We start from the raw sequence: 20,525 nt of genomic DNA on the forward strand, positions 1-20,525 counted from the left end.
GCCTGACTAAGACACACATGCCCCAAAATTTTACAATAAATTCAGATCACCTTTTTTTCAATCTGCCTTTAGCTTGGAAAGGCAAAGTGCATGAGTAGCTCCAGGGGATGAGCCCCTGTTGAGAAGAATCTTCTGGATCTCAACCTGAGCTGACAATATTCTCCTATTGTCTCTGTCACTGGCATGAGCTCCTAAGGCATTTGTGGCACCTCTGCATTCAGAAGACTCCCCATAAAACATCAACCATTCCAGATTCCAGACATCTGGTCTTTCTTGACAGCTAGTAATGACGTTCCACATGATAGTAAGCGCCGGCAGGGAAGGCCTAAGGAGGCGGTGTTTACCTGCAGAGGGCAAGGCAGGGTGAGGAAGACAGAGTAAGGTTCCTTGGGACCAACTGGAGCATGAGTGCACATGGAGTTAGGATGCAGGAGGGAAATATGAGAACAGCGCGGGGCAACTTCCGCAGCGGTAGAATGGGACTAAATAAGGAGGCCTTGATTGGAAAGAGTGATAGGTGAGCCGTGACCGAAAATGAGAAGAACTGCCGGTAGGCAAAGATGGGTTCTTGTAGAAATTAAAGAAACACTAGTCTACGTGAATGATGAACAATAAAGACAGAAAAACATAGAATTGGAAAGAATCATACTAACTGAAAATGACCAACTCTAAGGAAAACATCTGTATATCCGGTTCTCCCCTCTAAAGTTGCTCTGAGGATAAAATATAATTTATATAAATAGATGGTACATGCTATAAAACATTACAGCTGTAAAGTATTGTTCTTGAAGTCCCCTTAAATAAACTACTGTGTTTTTTCCCTGTACATTAAATTAAACCTTTACCAAAGATGTCGTGGACGTTTGTATTTGCATTGAAACTGTATCTTTTAATCCAACCACTCCTGGCTAAATAGTAAAGGCTCTATTTGCATAAAGTACCACTACTTGGGAAAGAACTCATTTCAACTGAAGGGTGAGTTGGGTTGCATAAATTGGTGTCAGGAAAGTGCCCGGGCATGGAAGAGAGGAGCAATTCTGAGTAAAACTCAGTGTCTACCACTCACTGGTCTCAGCTCCATATTCCATAAACTCACATCTGAATCCTTGGCAAAGGACCTGTGTGTTGAAAACTGAAAGAATTGCATAAAACCTCTATGATTTAAGATTGAGACCTTAAGAAGACAAGGCAGGCCTGCTTGGTAGGTTGTGTGACAGGCAAGGAAAATCAACTCTGGGATGGGTTCCTGGGGGAGCCAATGAGAGCACAGAGGGTCATGACTGCTTGAGTGTTGGGCCAGGCAAAATCTGGAAGGTGGAGGGAAGGGGAACACAAGCTGTCAGAGAGCATAAGTGTGGAGGCAGTATCAGCTGTTTCATTAGTCACTTGTGGTGCCTTTGGCCAGCATGTATGGTGGTCCCAAACCACAAGAGGCAGAACCAGGGAGGACGGAGGGACGGATGCCCCATGTAGGCTAAACTGCCCAGGTCTGTGTGCTCAGAGGATCCGTGCTGAGCCTCTCAGGAGGTGTTGAGGGCAATGCTGATGGTGAAGTGGAGTTCCAACCATTCTCAGAAGGTGCAAGAGAAATCTGCTTTCCGACTCCTGTTTTGACTGTCCGGGCTGAAACAGGTATTAAATCCTTAGGCTTATTCAGCACTAAGTTTTTCTGTCTTGATTTTGTAAAGATGAGGCCTGTCCTTCATACTGCCCCTTCATCTTTTATCCATTCAGACTAATCACGTTAGCACAAGGACAATTTCTCTGGTCATCTCAGTGCTGGTCTGGGCTCCTCTCTAAGCTCAGTTTAAACTCTGTTTTGATCAAGCACCCAGGAGCTCATGGAAATCAAACAAGTGAGATCCACGCTTCACACACAAAGGAAGTCACTGTTGCTTGGTTTCTTCCTGACTCATCCTTGCTGTTGTCACATCTTCTCATGGGGTATTATTTCTAATTTCTTCCGGGCCCTCTTTGGAGAAGACTAGTAGACACCTCCTTTTCTCACATCTTACTTGCTAACCAGGCTGAAACACTGAGGATTTCCCCACAGCCCAGGCCTCCTCTTCTCTTTGTTCATGCCACTCCATTCACCAGGCCAACGGTGCGTGCTCCTGGGCAGCTAGGTTAGCCTCACCCCTGGCAGGGCCTCCTGCCCACCCTCCCCTCTGCTCTCACCAGGTTCAATGCTTCCCCAGGTATCCCCACCTTACTGTCAGCATAGCATTTTGTTCTTTCATTGACTCTTTTACTCATTCGTCCATTTAAGCACATATTTACTGAGCACCTAACTCTGCTGAGTTGTCTATAAAATAAAGGAAGCAAGCTCAGTCCTTCCTCTCACTACGTCACAGTCACCATTCAGCCCGTAAATATTTCCTGAGCACTTCCTCTGTGTTAGGCACTGTCCTCACCTTGAGGGATATAGCAGCGAATAGAACATTCTGCCTCATTGACTGGTGAAGAGACGTCAATCAAATAATCTCTCATAGAGACACATGCTCTGAAGAAAAATAAATTGTCTGTTTGAGATCTTATTACAAGCAAACTAGGAAGTCAAGAAAGTGTTCTCTCAGAAAATGAAACTTGAGGGGCTGGCCCAGTGGTGCAGCGGTTAAGCTTGCATGCTCTGCTTCAGTGGCCCAGGCTTCACCGGTTTAGATCCCCGGTGCGGGCCAATGCACCGCTTGTCGAGCCATGCTGTGGGAGGCATGTCACATATAAAGTAGAGGAAAATGGGCACAGATGTTAGCTCAGGGCTAACCTTCCTCAAAAATAAATAAATTAAATAATTTCAAAAAATTAAAAAAAGAAAATGACACTCGAGCTGCTGTCTGAAGGTGAGGTAGAGTTAATTAGACAAAGCAGTTGGGCAAGAGCTTCCCAAAAAGTAGGAAGAGCACATTCAAAGACCCTGTGGTGAGAAGGATCCAGCACAGTTGCGTAACTGAAAGAGGCCAAGAGCCACTGGGCAAAGAGGGGAGAAAGTGAAGAATGAGACCCCAAAGGGTGGGCAGGCAACAGAGTCAGCAGGGCCGTATTGGCTGTTAAGGAATTTGCTTTTCATCTTAAGAGCAGTAAAAAGACATTGAAGAGTTTTCTTGCTGTGATACAGAAAATGAATATGAGATACCATGATAACATGCTAGTAACTAGTTATAATAGAAATATAGGTAAGAAATGACAGGAGCTATATCAAGGTGTTGGCAATAGACAAGAACAATTCATGAATACATCTGTGTAAGATTTGTAGTTAAATTTGGAACATTTGTTTATGGTTAGATGTAGGAGAGTAACAAATAGGAATATTTCAAGGATCATTCCTGGATTCCTAGTTTATGAAACTGGGAGATAGTGTCTCTATAGTGAAGATGGGAAAAGCACAAGAGGACCAGGTTCAGAAGTGGTTATAAGTACAGTATTGGATGTACTGAGTTTGAGATGTCCTTGAGATATCCAAGTGTGAGTAAGAAGTTGGATATATGGATCTGGAGCTTAAAGGAAGGATCTGGGCTGGGGCTGGCCCCGTGGCCGAGTGGTTAAGTTCGCGCGCTCCGCTGCAGGCGGCCCAGTGTTTCGTTGGTTCGAATCCTGGGCGCGGACATGGCACTGCTCATCAAACCATGCTGAGGCAGCGTCCCACATGCCACAACTAGAAGGACCCACAACGAAGAATATACAACTATGTACTGGGGGGCTTTGGGGAGAAAAAGAAAAAAATAAAATCTTTAAAAAAAAAAAAAAGGAAGGATCTGGGCTGAGTATATAAATGTGGGAGTCGGTGGTGTGTGGATAGCATTGTAAGTTGTTAGCAGTGGTAAGTTTCACAGAGACAATTACAATGAGCTATTTCTATCTTATCTCTCCCACTAGTCTCTCACCCACTTGAAATAAAGGAATCAAGTCTTATTCATCTTTGAATACTCAGTTTCTATTGCATTGCCCATCATATACTGAATAATAAATTACTAAAAGAATGAACATAAATAACAATATCAATAAAGCCAAGTATTGTATCAAGCACGTTGCAAATGCCTTAATCTTCAAAACAAGCCCGTGTGTAAAATAATGCTCACTTTCCCGTTTTTTCCTGATGAACAAATAGGTTAAGAGAAGGTAGGCAACTTGCCCAAGAATAATATCTAGGAAATGGCCAAATTGGAACCCAAAATAAGGTCTGTCCAGTGGTGGACTCCATGCTACAACTCTACACACTATCTTTTCTGTCTTAAACGATGAGTTAGGAAACCAAAGAAAAAACTAGGGACATGTTTTCCAAGAACTGAACCACCCTTGTTAACACTCAGTAAAGAAAGTCAAAGTTGAATTCTTCTCATAATTGAAGCAGACCATGAGGTGCTCGTGTTGGCCGCAGTCTATTAAACAGATAGTTCATTTGCTCTCAATGGAGTAATCAGCAAGTGCTGATTTCATCCTCAAGAGCTTCAGGGAAAATCAACCAGTTTCATGGATATTTAAAAAAAAAAAACAACTAGTTTTATGGGTTTTTCCTTTAAAGTTCATCTGTCACTGAAGAACTTTAATGCAGCTTTGGCTTGGAGATAGTTGGAATGTAACAGAAATGGGGGTGGCGGCACTGATGGAAGAAGCCATCACCTTTTACCCTCATCCTGATCATAATTTTGTTCCACGTAGATCATCAATAAATTGCTGATTTGATTTCGTCTCTCTCTCATCACTTCTACTAATGCACACTTTTATTTAGTTATCTATAAGGTACATTCATTAACAAATGGAAAAGTCAGAGAGAACACAAGGAAAAGTCTTTGAATCAAGTTCTGGATTCAACCCAACTCACTTCTCACCAACTGAGTGTCCTGGATGAATTTCTTTAAACTTCCTTCTTCCCTAATCCTTTATCTGCAATAAGAAAATAAATAAAATAAAACAAAAAACCTGAGCTTACAGAGGAATAGATAAAACATATGTAAATCAGTCAAGACAGCACTTGAAATATTATGGTAATGCAATAACTGATAGCTGTTTTTATTATGATGGTCAAGGATTAGGCTTCTTGGAAAATTGCTGTAGTGCAGTATATTATTTTTCTCCCCTAAAACCTTCACAGTGAAAATATTTCAAGAAGATGTTATTATTGCTCCTCTAATAAGAATCTGGATAAAAGACAAATGTAAAAAATGATTGTTCCTTATAAGTAAAAACGGTAGATTGAACACACCCATATCCATTTTTGCCTCTTCTCTTTCCTTCTTTAAATCTACATTGAAAAGTTTTTCTTTTAAAGAGAAAGCCTTTTTATTTAATTTTTTTCCTTTTTATTTTTTGAGGAAGATTAGCCCTGAGCTAACATCTGTGCCCATCTTCCTCTACTTTACGTGTGGGACGCCTGTCACAGCATGGCTTGATAAGAGCTGCATAGGTCCACACCCAGGATCCGAACCGGCAAAGCCCAGGCTGCCAAAGCAGAGCACGGAAACTTAACTGCTACGCCACTCGGCCAGCCTGAAAAGATTTTTTAAAAGATGTAAATTCACAAAAATGGGGAGAATAGGAAAGGAAACAACTCCACATTTTGGTAACCAGAGAGTAAATTGATGAGGAATAACTGACTGAACAGATCCAAGAAAGCCAAACCCTCACAAGTCAGTGGAAAAAGACAACAACCAACTTCACGTCCACCAGGAATCCTCAGAAGGCACAATAACCCACAGCACCGTGCACTTCCCTCCCCACACCGCTGAGCAACTGTCCTTCTTCCCCCATGGAGGACAGGGAATTTTACTCTCTGAAGATGGTAAAAGACAGGATCATCTACATGAAGAATATTCTGTGGCGATCAGCCTCCTGCACCTGAGGTCTGAGGCTCCCAGCTCACTCTCACGACCGTGATGCCATGACAGCTAGACTTCCCTCTCCGTGCACAAGATTCTAAGTCTTATAAAAAAAATCTGGTCAGTCTAAGAAGAGAAACCTAGAAACAATGACATCGGGGGCTCTCCAAGAAATGCTTGGGCAGTTGACAAACTCTGGCCAAGCACCCAGTGTTTGCACCCAGGTTCTTAATACTCTGTTTTAAAATACGTGCAGATAACCAAGGATTTTTGAAGAAATACTGTAAGATGAAAGAGATGAAAACACATAGAAAACACAATTTAGACAAAACAGAGATTTTGCAGAAAGAAAAATAAAAACAAACTACATTATATCTTCCAAAAAAGTAAGAGAAGCGTTCAGAGAACAAAAATAGAGTTCTTGAAAAATAAAAATATGATCTCAGAAGTGAAAAACTTGATAGAAGAGTTGGAAGATAAAGGTGAACAGAAAAGCAGAAAAAAAGATTAATGAGTTGAACAATAGGCAAGAAGAGAACATCGGAACATAAATCCAAGAGGTACAGCACTGTGAAAATAACAGTTCCAGAAAGCAAGAACAAAGAATATGGCGGGGAGATTTCCTCCTCATTAACAAAATTATTCAAAATTCAAAAGAATTTCTCAGAAGTGAAAGACATGAGCTTCCAAAGTGAAACGGCCCATCATTACCCAGTTCAGGCGGTGAAACCAGGTCCACCTGGCCGGAAACGTATGATTGGCCCATGATTCTCCCGTCCCTCCCCACCCGTGCCTTATTGGTTGTGGGCAGAGAATCATCCTTTCCCTCTGACTTTGGGCTTGGCTGTGTGACTTGATTGAACACTGGAATATAACTGAATTTAACATATTCCACATCCGGCCAGAGGTTTTGGGTGTGCTAGTGTCATTTGGATTGACCCCTTTCACTCCCACCTTTTTCCCTGCACAAGACCACTGCTTCAGCCAGCTCCTGTTCCTTCAACCTGGGTCTCAAAACGAGAAACACAGCACCTGACTTTGACCCATAAATATACACAGAGCCACAAGTGTTTGACCTACAGACCCAGGAGTGAGAAAAGCCACTGGTATTTGGATGCCATTTGTTATGCAATGTTGTTGCAACAGAAACGGTCTAAAATACCTACTAAGAAGCATCATCATGAAACTTCAGAACACTAGGAGCAAAGAGAAGATTCTAAAGGAGTTCATAGAGAAAAAGGGGTTTGTGTACAAAGAATAAAAAATCAGAATGAGTTCAGATTCCTCAAAAGGAATCCGAAACCTGAAAAAATAATGAATAATGCCTTCAAATTTCTGATGGGAAATTGCTTCCAACTTAGATTTTATACAATCAAATGCATTTTCAAACATGCTAGGTCTCAAAAAATTTACCTTTCATACTTACTTCCTCAGGAAATTGCTGACGAAAGCAAAAGAAGAAAAAAGAAGACAGAAAAGAGGAAATCCAACATGAGACCAAAAATGGTTCTCTAGGATGACAGTGAAGGGGCATCCCAAGATAACAACTGTTGACATGCACGGAGGGCAGCCTGGCCAGGTGCCAGCTGTGACACTCAAGACAGACTCACCAAGGTGTTGTCCCTACACCTTTTGTAGTCCCTACACCATTAAACCATGCCCTTGACCTGAGGAAACAGCTAGAAAATATGCTTCAATATAAGATGCAGAATGCAGGAATCCTACTCAAGAGGGGGAAATTCCGAGGATGGCTGTGACAGGGAGCCCAGGACCAGAGCTGTTCAGCTGTCCCAGAGAGCAACCGACCCTGAAAGGAAGAGAATGGAGGTCTCCGGAGAGTCTCCAAGAAGGAAATATGAACTGATAAATCACTTGATGGGACTGACCTTGCAGGAAATGGGATAAAGAGGAATATGTGGAAAGAATGATCAAAGAGGATGAAAATCTAAAGAAATGATAAAACTATTATTAACTTGAGGAAAAACATAAAGGAAATTTAATCATAATGCACTACAATGCTCACCTATGAATAATAGCTAATGATAATACTAGGCTATTTGCATAGCCTAATAAGAAGAACACTGAACACTGATTTAACAAAAATTTTCAAAATTATGATTTGGGAGGATTGGAGAGAGAAAAGCAGGGAGTGATAGTATAAGAGAATTAAATTCTCATATGCCATAATAGGACTCAGAGAGATAATATCTAAAATTGACTAATCAGATAGTAGGCACATAAATGTTTTTTAAAGGTCCAGAAAAAGCTAAAAAATTTGGAAAAGGTTGCCTCTGAGGATGAGATGAGGTGAAAAGAAGAGCAGTGAAACAAGAAATAGTATTTTAACAAAAAACTTTTAATAATAATCTGTAAAATGTTACTTAATCATGAAACTTTTCCTTAAAGTCTAAAAGATCCTAGTTCTATAATTCAAAGGCACATATGTCGTGGTACGAGGAATCCACATTCAGTCTAGAAATTGTATTTAGGTTGTGGATGCTGAGTTAGGTTTGTTTGTTTTGTTTTTTAATTCGTCAGCTATCTCACAGCTAAGTTAACAGTGACATTGGTACTGGAATCTATTCCTCATTCCCCACGGCACAGGTTGGGTCCTGTCATGTTGTTACAGCGAAGACTTGGCTGAAATGAATGGCTAATACAGGTCCCCAGCCTGAGAGCAGGCGTATTCAGGGTTGGTTTTGGAACGGTTAGCAAGGACACAAGGTCATATTTCTCACCTGTAGATTGAGCCCTGCAGTTTCATGGGGCCTCAGAAATTCCCACTAATCCAAAGCAGTTGCCTTGCTAATGCATCTTGAGTTCTTTATTAATTCTCTCATGCAACCAGCATTTATTTAGCACCTGCTACTTTTCAGGTGCTCTATTATACATTGGGAATTTCAAAAGGAGAAATGATTTGATTGCACAGAAAGGGGCATTTTTTAGGGAATAGTTCTCTATGAGAGTAGGAGGAAATATCTTCAAATTGACATCATACATTCAATTAACAAAATGCTTTTACATTTACTATTCCATCTGATTCTCACCAAAAGAGACAGTACAGTATATATTTGCTACCCGCCTTTGACAGATGACAGAACTAAATCTTGGGAAGATAAAGTAACTGTTAAGTTCACAGAACTCACATAGGATAGACCTGAGGCTCTGAATTCATCTTTTCTGAGGCCGAGTGCAGGAGTCTTTAAATGACACCACACTGCCTTTGAAAATGACTCACCCACTCTCCTCACTCTGCTTGGCCACACAATTGACGTGGAAATGTGAGTCCAGCTGTTGAGTGACTACAACACCAGCTTCCATGATTCCTATTAGCTATGCCCATTGGTACCGTCAATGACCTCCCAAGATTAACCATGAGTGGTGGGACTGGCTTTTAAATGCTGTTATGGTCTACTGTGATCAGCTCCCTAGCCATCTTTCCCTAAGTTAGGGTTATGATGACAGTACTGAGTTTCACTGGAAGCTACCCCATTCTTCCCCAAGGAACTTAGCATGACTGAAAGGGCAAATCTATGACCCAAACTGATCAATTGATGGTGTGATTAGATGTGTGCCACTCTATGGATGGTTGGGGGTACTCACTTCAATATTTCCTTAAAGTTTTAAATTTAGATCCATTGAATTGGGCAGCTCTCCATGCCATGCCTGTAAGACTTGCTGAATTCAAAGATGAACACATCTTAGTCCTTATCTTGGCTTTCAGAGTTCATGATCTAGAACAAAGGACACACAGGTGACTTCAACACAATCTAACGGCTGCTATGATGGAGACATGCAAGGGATTTCGTGCATACATAAAGATTGACAGCATGGAGACCACAGAGTAAACAGCATGGAATGTTCATTTTACCGAGTTATTCCTGTTTGTTTGAAATCTGCCACTGGAGACTTTCACATTCATTTTTAGCGTCCACCATTCTAAGCACATACACTTTCCCTTCATAGCACTTATTATAAATTCCATTTAAATATTCATTTGTGTTTATTTATTTACTGTCTTTCTTTTACACTAAATAGAAAGCTACACAAGAGCAAGAAGTGTGCCCGTTTTATTATCCACTGTGCTTAACTCAAAGGCTTGCTCAGTGCCTGGCACATAAATTCGATGTGCAATAAATATTTGTTGAATGAATGAATGAATGGTTAAAAGTGACTCTGTGTGTTTATTCTTTCTTGTGAAAAAGTACCTTGTCAAGCCTCAGGATTCTGAATCTAATTATTAGGATTACGAATACGATATGGTGATTCATATGGCTACAAACTTTGCAAGCCTCCAAACTTCATTTTCAATTAATCAAAAGTCTAATTCCTTCTCTGAATGGGGAGCTCACTGTATACATAGTTAGCTATGTGCCCATTGACCTTATACCTCTGTGCTGCTGAAATCCTTCTGGACTGATGTCAAATCACAAAATTTAGTGAAAAAGGTAAAATGGCAACTCCGAGAAGGTTACTTTTCTTACCGCCCCTGTAAATAGTCTGCTTTTATCGTTTATTTAATTCTCATCAGTGTTTCAGCAGAATGTGTTGCTTCCCAAAATCCAAGGGAAGCTTTTATCTAATGAGCCCAAAGTCCTCTTGCCTGTCCGCTCAACAATCTGCAGAAATCACTAGGAAGATTACATTGAACTGACCTCTGCTAACTACCAATTTTCACAAAATAACAAAGGAGTGAAACAACGCCTCCGGAAGCTCTTGTGAACCTGATCAGATGCCACCTGCATATCTCAGAGTGAAATCTAGGTTGCTGTGAGGTGCACAAGCCCTCTTTGAGGGAAGTGTGGTGGGAATTCCTCTGGGCCCTGTTCCTGGAAGGGCTCCCCGTCAGCGATGCTGCTGCACCGAGACTGAACTGACAGGAAAAGAGTGATGGCCACTGGTGATGAGATGGACTGCCCACCGCTGCTCCAAAGCTCCTGCCCCAGAGAAATTCTGATCCTTCCCCACATGGACTGTTGATCCATCTGTCTGGGGCCTTGGCCTGGTCCTAGGAGGGCTGCAACAGGAAAGTGGTTGAGGCTACGGCTCCCTTCCCATACAGGGAAAAACCAGAAGGGAAAGATGCTTTCTTCCTAAAGAAAGGTGTTTTTGAGGGGATGGGGTGCCTAATTCAGACTCTGAGACATCACCTATTTAACGTAAGCATCTGGATTTTCAGTTCACCTAAATTCAACAAATACCTGAGATGCCAACTATGAAGAAGCAAACTCCTGGAAGGAGGGGACACAGACCCCAATAATAGCAGCTCTGGCTCCCGGGAGCACCAGGACAGCAGCAGATATCAGACAACAGATAACCACAAAACCCAGAGAGCTCTGCTAAACAGAGAAATGCGCTACGCTGATGACACAGAGGGACAAATGGCAGACCAGGGTCTGAACCAGGAGGGGTTGTCAGAGAAAGCAGCACCAAGAAAGCTCTAGTCATTTCATATTCATACCAAAATAGTTGCTAAGCACCTTTCTGTGCCCAGACTGAGTTAGTGCAGAGAATGAGAAAGGGAAAAAGGGACAGCAGTTGCTGCTCCTAGTGGGGGCATTAGTAGTCAAATGCTGAGTAGGAAGGGAAGGACAAATTTCTAAGCGCTGAAAGAGAAGGTGGTAGCAAAAGGGTGCAGGTGCTGGCTCCTAGAAAAGTCATAAGGAATGTAGTGAGACTGTCTCCTGCTCTCCCAGACACACAGAATTCCCAGGGCTCTCACCCCAAAGATAAGTTTCCGTTTCTACACAACCAAAAGGAAAGGACACAACCAGCCAAAAGTGTGAAAGAGTCTCTGGCCATTCCTGACTTTGTAGGCCTGCCCACAGAGAGAAGCTGTCCAGGGGCTGCTCGGCCCCTGTTCTCTGCCGCCTGGCCCTGCGCAACCTCCAGCGTCAGCTCCTGCAGCACCGGAATGCTGAGCACCAGGAGCTCACGCGCCCCATCCCATCTGATCTTCACTCTACGCTCTTGGAAGCTGTTTGCAAACCCATCTTTCCAACGAGGAAATTGAGACTCAGGGTCACTCAGTAAAAGTTCCAATGTCACACACATACTTAGTGGCAGAATTGAAATCCAAATCCAGGATTGCGTGATTCCAAATCTCAAGTTTCCCTAATTCGTTTCTTTCCCACGAAGACCATGCAGCTTACACCGACTAGCACATCAGTTTTTGAAATTGTATTGGTCCTAAGAATTGTTAAAAAGCATTCTCGCTCCTTTTCAGTCACTGGATTTTTGTTCTTTTATATTATTAATTTTCAAACTCTGGAATAAACAACGATGAAAATAAGGATTAAAAAAATATTCCCTCTCAGTTGCTCTGCTGCACAATAGTATAATTATTTATAAATCCAAATCTATTATTATAATTATAATTATTTATAAATCCAAGTTAGACGTCATTTTGAACACGGTGAAATTGAGTACTTGAAGTCAATGAAAGTTGAGAACTTCAGATTAATGAAACAGACCACAGGGTAAAAGAGAGCGTTTCGTAGGAAATCAGGCTTCCCCGCAGTTGCGCATGGACAGTCTGAAGCGCAGGTAGACCCTGGCGGCTGTGAGAATGCTTAGCTTGTGTAGCTCGCTTTGCGCAGAGACTTTCTTTTCTTTACAATTGGCTCTTATGCAGGCAAAAGAGCTACAACTAACTGGCAATTCCTAGTCAAACAAAAAAGAAAACATTTCAGTCTTCTGCAGAAATACCAGCATAATTAACTCTAATTTAAAAAAAATTTGCATGAGGGTGGAAAATCTACAACTCCCTTTTTGATGCAATGGTATATAATATATTCCATGAGATTAAGCATTCCAGTTTAGGGCAATGAAATAGCATTTGACAAATTGTCACTCTCTGTGGACAAAATAATACCTTAGCATATGGAAAACGGGAACTCATCCCAGAGGTGAAAAAACAACTTCACGTTTAGCTCGCTTGGCAGACAGTGCTTCCGGGGGACCAGCCGAGGGTTTCAGGGTGAGGTCGCAAACTCACCTGCAAATATATTATATTGGGCTCACACAGTTATTGTCATCGTGGTTTTGTATTTGAGTTAGCTGCCAACTCTTGAAATTAGGCTCCTCTTGAAACATCAAAAAGTCTGCCAACACTGCTCTGACATCTCCCCGCGGTAGTAATTGACTGCTCTTTAGAAGGAACCTGCGCTCTCTGGTTGTCCTCAGTCTCTGCTCTTCTCTGTTGCCTTACATTTGGTCTGTATCTTCATTTGTCCCACCTATGTGGCCCTGGGAAGTGTCACTGTTGGTTACCCCTGGTGTAGGGTCTACCGGCCGAGTATGAGGCTGCCCCGTCAGGGTGTTCTGAGGCAGTAGCAGTCAGCAGTACTTCATACTACTGAAGTAGTATGAATCCCCCTGAGAAGATGGGTCCCTAAGCAGGTGATGCAGGTCCCAAAGTACTGCGTGTAGGAAAGAGCAATTATGAGATAAACGGGATGGGCAAAGGATGCTGATGAACAGGTAGGAGGCAAAAGCTCATGAAGTTTAGATGACACAAATATCCCTGAGCACCTACCACGTGACTAGCACTGTGCTAGGTGTGTCCTGAGAAGGAATTATCTACGTTCTGCTTGAACACCTCCTGCAACAAGCAACTCATTACCTATTAAAGCTCCCTTTTCCATTTATAGACATTTAATATTGTAAAAGAAGAAAAATGTACACTGTTCCTAAGTATGTACATAAGATAATGCTGAGTTTAAACATATTACCTAATTTGAATATTCAGTCATTATATAAGATAAATGCTTTTTTTCTTCCACTTATACAGAAAAACTAGGGAGGTTTAGAGAGGTTAAGTGACGTGGCCAAGAGCACAGCAAGTAAGTGTGAGAATGAGCACTCCCTAGTTGTCTCGCGCCAAAGCCTGTATGGTATTGGTGTGAAACACACGGCCCTGTAATTACCTCAGAGATTAACTAGGTAACTGGTGTGTTAATTCCTAATAGACCAATTCATATTAGCATGACAACAACCAGAAGTACTTTACTGGGTTACTCGCAGAGGTGCTGACATGGAAAGAGGGCTCCCACTTCCCTTGGCTTTAATGTAAAGGAACATCTTTCTAGTAATGGGGTTTCGGGAACCAGGAAATGCTTGGCAGCGTAAGGCCTGCAGCAGGAGAGCTAGTCACACCCCATAGAAATTGCTCTCTGACCACTAACTGTGCATGTGTCTGTGGACGGAGACCTCCCCGCTCCAGGCCCAGGTTTCCTTTCATGTTAAATGAAGAAATTGTACTTCATTGTTCCCGGGAAGACTCGTAGCTCAGAGTCTACGAAACTGCAAGATTCTGACAGTGAGATTTCGCCTTCTTGAAGCCCTCCTGAAAATGACAACCGAGCTATCCAGGTGATTGGATGAATAAAAGAATAAAAGAGTCAACCAGTGAATATTGGGTGGGGAGTTCAATTCATAGAGCTCAGATTTGTAAAAAGTTCCGCCACATTGCACGTAAGCTCCAAGTCGTCTGAGAGCAATCATGTGTCCATAAAACCACCTTCCCACCCTGTCTCCACGGCACTTAAGACCCTTCCTCTGAGGAAGAGGTAGTGCTAGTAATCAGGAAAGTGCTGCCCTGACTTGGAGTCAGCGTTGTATGTCGGGAACAGGATGAGCGCTGCAGTCAGAGGCAGTCTTGGGCTGGGTACCAGTCTTGCACTTATAACTTCATGATGTGGCACAGTTTTCAACCCCTCTAAGCCTTAGTTTTTGTCACGTAATAATTCCAAATTTTCAGAGTTACTGTGATAATTAGAGACAATGTATTAAGGTATCTGATTGTGTCTTGTAAATAAGGGAGACAATATGTTACACAGTAGAATGTACCATCTTGAGTAATGTTGAATGAAATTCAGAAAAATCATCATATTTGAATGAAAAAATGAAGGACAATCACAGAAGTCAATAACATTATTTAATGAGATTATATATATGATATGATTCTATTTCAGGCACCCACTAAGTATTAAGGGAGACTGCTTATGTGATTGTATGATGTTTCCATTTTCCTAGTAATTACTCTTACCTTAATAGAATACAAACTTAATCTTTGTTTTTCTCAACAGGTATCCAGTTAATCAAAATCCTCATCCTTCTCCAAAACAAGACGAAGATTTTAGAAAGCTTTATTTACCCTCTGTCTTCCATGTTGCCATAGTCTAATCTTTTTATTTAATCATAACATCTCCAAAATAAATTTAAGCTGACTTATTTACATATTTCAATATACTTTCACTTTCCTTCTCACCATTGTTTTGTGCTCCACTCGTTCTGCATTCATATTTTTTCTTGTCGAAATATATCCTTTAATGGTTATTTCACCAAACTTTTGTGAATGGATAGGAAATAATCTTGGTCTTTGAATGTTTTAAACTGCTTTCATCCCACTCCCAGCTGAGAGTTTGGGTAACTATAGGATTTTAGCTTGGCTTTTCTTTTTCTGCCACTACCATGAAAGTATTATGCAATTTTCTTCTCTCAGCTATTGTTGCTGATGAAAATTCTGCTTTTCCTTTGAGGATGATCTAGCTTATGTCTCTCATGTTTTTCAAAGTTCTCTCTCTTAATTATGATGTTTTTATGTCTACCATGATGGACTAGGCATGGATTTGTTTTTTTATTTATCACACTTGGGACGAATGGTAGTCTTTGACATCTGAGGGATCTTATTCCAATTCAGGAAAATTCACAGCTTTTATTAACACTATCCCTCTAAAAATGCTCTATTCTTTCCTTCTATCAACTGTGTTTTAGACCTCCTCATTCCGACACTTCTCTAAACTGACCTCTCATGTTTTCTATCTCTTTATCTCCCAATGCTGTTTTGGTTACTTTCCTTAGATTTATCTTTCAATTCACTAAGTCTTTCTTCAACTGTGTTGAATCTGCTGTTTATCTCATCCTTTGAATATTTTAGTTTTAAATTTATTCTAACAACCCAGTTTTTAATTTTGAAATTTCTGTTACTTTTCAAATGTGCATTTTTATAATATCTTCTCCTTTTTACGAATTCTTTTCCTTCCTTTACCCTTTTAACTTTTTTAACAAACAAAATTTAAAAAAAAATACATCATGCTATTTGTTTATAGCATATTATATTTACTTATTTGTGTCTCTCTTGGGAGCTCTATTGTAGTGAATTAAAGATGGCCACAAATTCTTTTGAATCCTACCATTAAGAGATGGAGTCTAGTCCCTCTTCCTTTGAATTCAAACTGGCCTTGTGAATTGATTTGACTAATAGACTATGTCAGAAATGATAGTGGGCTAGTTTCAAATCTGCCCCTTAAGACTCCTGGCAGCTCTTAACTTTGTTTTTGTGGAAGTTAGCTGACTTGCTTTAAATATGCTCTAGTGAGACTTCACGGCCTCACTGCAGAAGACCTTGGGGAGAGTGGTCCTGGAAGGTGAGAGGCCACCTGGATGTCCAGTCTCTACAGATGTCCTGGATGAATGCAGCCTTGTGCGTGAATTCAGCTGTAGCAGGAGAGCAGAGAACGACCCAGCTGCGCCCAGTCAACCCATAGAATTGTGACAGATAATAAATCATTATTATCTTACATGACTGAGTTTTAGGGTAGTTTGTCACACAGTAACAGATCACTGAGACACCTGTGAACCCGGGGCTTCACCACCTACTCACTGCTACGGCCTTGAGTTCTCATCGCTTTCCCTTTCTGCCGAAGTATTTCTTAAACTGATATACAGCATATTGTTCATCCTGTATTTCTGTGTGATTGGAGTGTGTTCCTACTGGGGACTAGTCAGTGTATAATGTCCAGACTTGCTTGATTCTCAGTTTTGAAGAAGTTCAAACACTTATCACACTTAGAAAACAATCTAAACACTATGCCTTGGCTTATAAATCCTAAGTCTATGGTGTGACTCCTGCCTGATTTTTGAACCTCATTACTTCCCATTCCTGTGCATTCTCACCTCTTAAACCTTTTTTTCATAAGCCCACTATGCATACTCTTCCCTACCAACATGGTCTCCACCCAGCAAATACCACGCCAGTTCCTTTTTAGCTCTCAGCTTAATTGCCATTTTCTTCATAAAACTTGCACAATCCTTCCTATAAATAGATCCCTGCTTTTATTGTCTTCCTCAGGGACCTACTAGATTCCTTCAGAGCACTTGGTATTTTTAATCATTTCCATTTGTTGTCATTACTTTCCTCACTAGATGGCAAGGCCCTTGGCAGTAGGCATTTTGTTCATCCCTATATTCCCAGTGTCCAGCAGGTGGAGAGTAGGCACTTGACAAAGAGTTGTTAAATTTACTGAAGATGCACAACAATTAACTGTAATTCGAGGCAGAAGGACACAAGCATTAGAAACGTCATAAAAGAGTAATTCATGGGAGCTCATAGAAAACTGGTAGGTGGACGATCAGGAAGCCCTGTCAGAGAAAGCAGACTTTGGTTTGGACTTCAAAGACAAAGAAGAATGGAAATCGTGGAGCGTGGAGCCTGGAGGAGAACCCTAAGGCATGTAGAGTATGGCAGTGTGTGAGGTCTCACCATGGCTAGGACACAGTTACTGAGAGTACAGGGAAGCACATGTAAAAATATTAGGATGGGATGGCAGAGGAAGCCAAAGTGCAGATTTGAGCTAGAGAGAAAAGGTCCAGTCCAAGTGGAGCCTCGCGTCTCAACACCTTGTTTCGTGTGGCTCCCCAGTGAGAAATCCACCTCCATTCCTGCCCCCAAAGTATGAAGAAAATATGTATATATATGCTCACTGGTCATTTCTATCATTTTAGATATCAGTTGGTGGCGTCTTAGCAGGCAGCAGAGGTACTATGCTTGATGGAGGTAAGCACACACGCACACACTGCACAAACCCAGCCCACAACTACCTATCCACATAGTCATTTATGAGACTTTTACAGAGTAAGCAGTAGAGGAGATGGCAGAGTCTATACAAATGATTTGCACAGAAATAATTGGGACAAGAGCTGGTACTTGGGAAGCCAAATGTGTTATTTAACTAGGCTCTGCCACCTGGGAACTGCCTGATGAACCCCATTTCCAACCGATACCCAGGCTGCACATCCAGTACTCTGCCGGGGTTGTAGAGGTCTTTCAACTTTAATTTTCCTTCCAAAATATCGGTGCTCCTATTAAAAATCAATTTTTGTAGAAAAATTGTATGTTTTACTATTTCCCCTCCCTTTTCTTATAGTCTCTTACCTAACTTTTGTTTAAAGGATTGCTAGCCATTTATTAAGGACTATTTCAGGTATTTTAAAAAGTACAAAACTTAATATCATGAAAACCTGTGTTTCCTATACTCAGCCTATGAAATAAAACGTTACAGATGGAGCAGAAGGTTGTTGTTGTTTAACTGTCCCTGATTGTTTTTCTCTCCGTAACTTTCTGCCACAGGTCAGCACATTACTGAATTTAATGTTTACCGTTCACGTGCGTTCCAGTGAACTTCGACTACATATATGCCTGCAAATACAAACACATCTGCATTTTATGAGCTGAACTGCACCCTCTCCAAAATCTGTTATTGAAGCCCCAACCCCCAGCACATCAGAATGTGACTGTATTTGGAGATAAGGCCCTTAAAGAGGTCTCTAAGTTAAAATGAGGCCATGGGGGTGGGGACCTCATACAATGTGACTGATGTCCTTACAAGCAGAGGAAGAAACACAGGAGTGTCCTCACACAGAGAAAAGGCCATGTGAGGACAAGGAGAAGGTGGCCGTCTGCAAGCCAAGGAGAGAGGCCTCAGAAGGAACCAACCATGCCGACTCCTTGACCTCAGACTCTCATCTTCCAGGACTGTGAGAAAATGCATTTTGCTGTTAAGCCACTCAGTCTGTGGTATTTCATTACAGCAGCCCTAGCAGACGAATACGGCCCACAAATTATATATAGCATTATACTCATACTTTCAGTAGGTGAAAGTTTAAACAAAAGCATGATATTTACATAGATGCCCTCAAAATAAACATTTATTACTTTAAAGGGGAGACGGTAACTTCACGGTGGAGAAGGCTGGCAGAACCCCCTCACCCGAATGATCAAGGTTAATACCACCAGCAGAAAGTCGTATCTGCATCGTGTACCCAGAGGTGGTGCTCCACAAAGATGTCACCTCTGTGGTCTCCCTCCCAACAAAGCGAGGTATCAGTCTCACCATGAGGAAACAGCCGGCAAGGGTAAACCGAGAAACTTCCTACGGAACACCTGACCAGAACTCTCCAAGAGCGTCCGTGAACGTCAAGACAGACAAGGAAGGACTGGGAAACTGTCACAGAGTGGAGGGGCCCAAGGAGACATGGCAGCTGAATATGACAGGGGATCCTGCATCGGCTCTCAGAACAGAGAAATGACGTTAGTGAAAAACTGGTGAGCGACAAATGAAGCCCGGAGTTTAGCGAATGCTGTGGCATCAATGCCAGTCTCCTAGCGCAGCCGTGGGGCCGTGGTAATGTGACACGCTGTCGGGGAAGCCGGGTGCAGGACACAGGGGAACGTTCTGTGCTATCTTTGAGACACTTGTGTAAGTGTATAATTCTCTCCATATAGAGAGTCAAAAAACCCCAAACAAATCTACTTCCTTGGCACTTACCAGCTCAGCTGGGAGTTTCCGGAGACCTGCAGACACCAGCCCACAGGCTTTGCAGGCCCAGGCCGGTGGGCCGCGTTCTCTGCTCCTGCCTCACCAATTCGGTAACCTAGGGGATGTCTTCGTTATGAAATGGGGCCTCCAACACTGGCCTCACGGGGTTATCACGTGGATTACATAAGTGAGTGTGTTTTGAGCAGGTTCAACACATGGAAAGCTTCTAAAAAGGTCCATTTCCTTCTCTACTCACGTCCTCTTGTATTACATTCAAGCGAGTAAATAATTGATCATATTTCACCGTTAAGACAGAGGCCTATTACATGACACAAACCTCATTAGAACTCTGGTAAATGATGTCAATACAACAAAAGGAAGCGACAAGGGAAGAACCACGGAACGTAAGTACACTGGAGGGCTTCGCGCTGACCCTCGGCATCCTGCTCTGGGCCCAGGGCCTGCCTTCGTGGCCTGACCCACCAGGGCCTCTGCCCTCAGGCTTTGGGTGGGCTCTTTGTGAGGCACTGGCAGAAAACCAAAGAGTCCAGGAGAGAGAAATCGGGGTGCTTTCCGCGCCCTCCCTCTGGGCCCACCCTGGTCAGGCAGCCTTCTCTCAGTGGCACGTCAGAGCGGCTCTCAGCTGGGTTCCAGAATCCCTCTGTCCCTTCCCTGTGGGCTGTGGTGGGTTCCTCGTGTCACTAGGCTGGCTTTTTCTCTGTACCTCACTGCTCTCTTTCACCTCCACAGACACAATCAGCAAAACAGTCAATTTACCCTGGATTAGTGCTGTTTTCAGCATCTTCCCCTCTGATTATTTTTTCTGCTCCTGGTGGACTTGACAATGGAGTGGAATGCAGGTTAAAAATAATATTCCTCAACTAGAACTGATTGGCATCAGCCTCAAACCGTTGCAATTTTCTTATCCCTCTGTTGACAACAGTGAAAAGACAGTGGAGTGGTGGCTGTGGAAAGCGTGGGCTCGGGGAGGATAAGAACTTTGAGATATTGGGTCTTCATCCAACTAATGTATTGTCTGAATGGGGCAACCATAAAGAACGAGTTGGTCCTTCCACTCTGGGGGTCCTGATGCTCCCTACTGCTCAAGTCC

Source organism: Equus quagga, chromosome 5, assembly GCF_021613505.1.
Source record: "Equus quagga isolate Etosha38 chromosome 5, UCLA_HA_Equagga_1.0, whole genome shotgun sequence".
Lineage (NCBI taxonomy): Eukaryota > Metazoa > Chordata > Mammalia > Perissodactyla > Equidae > Equus > Equus quagga.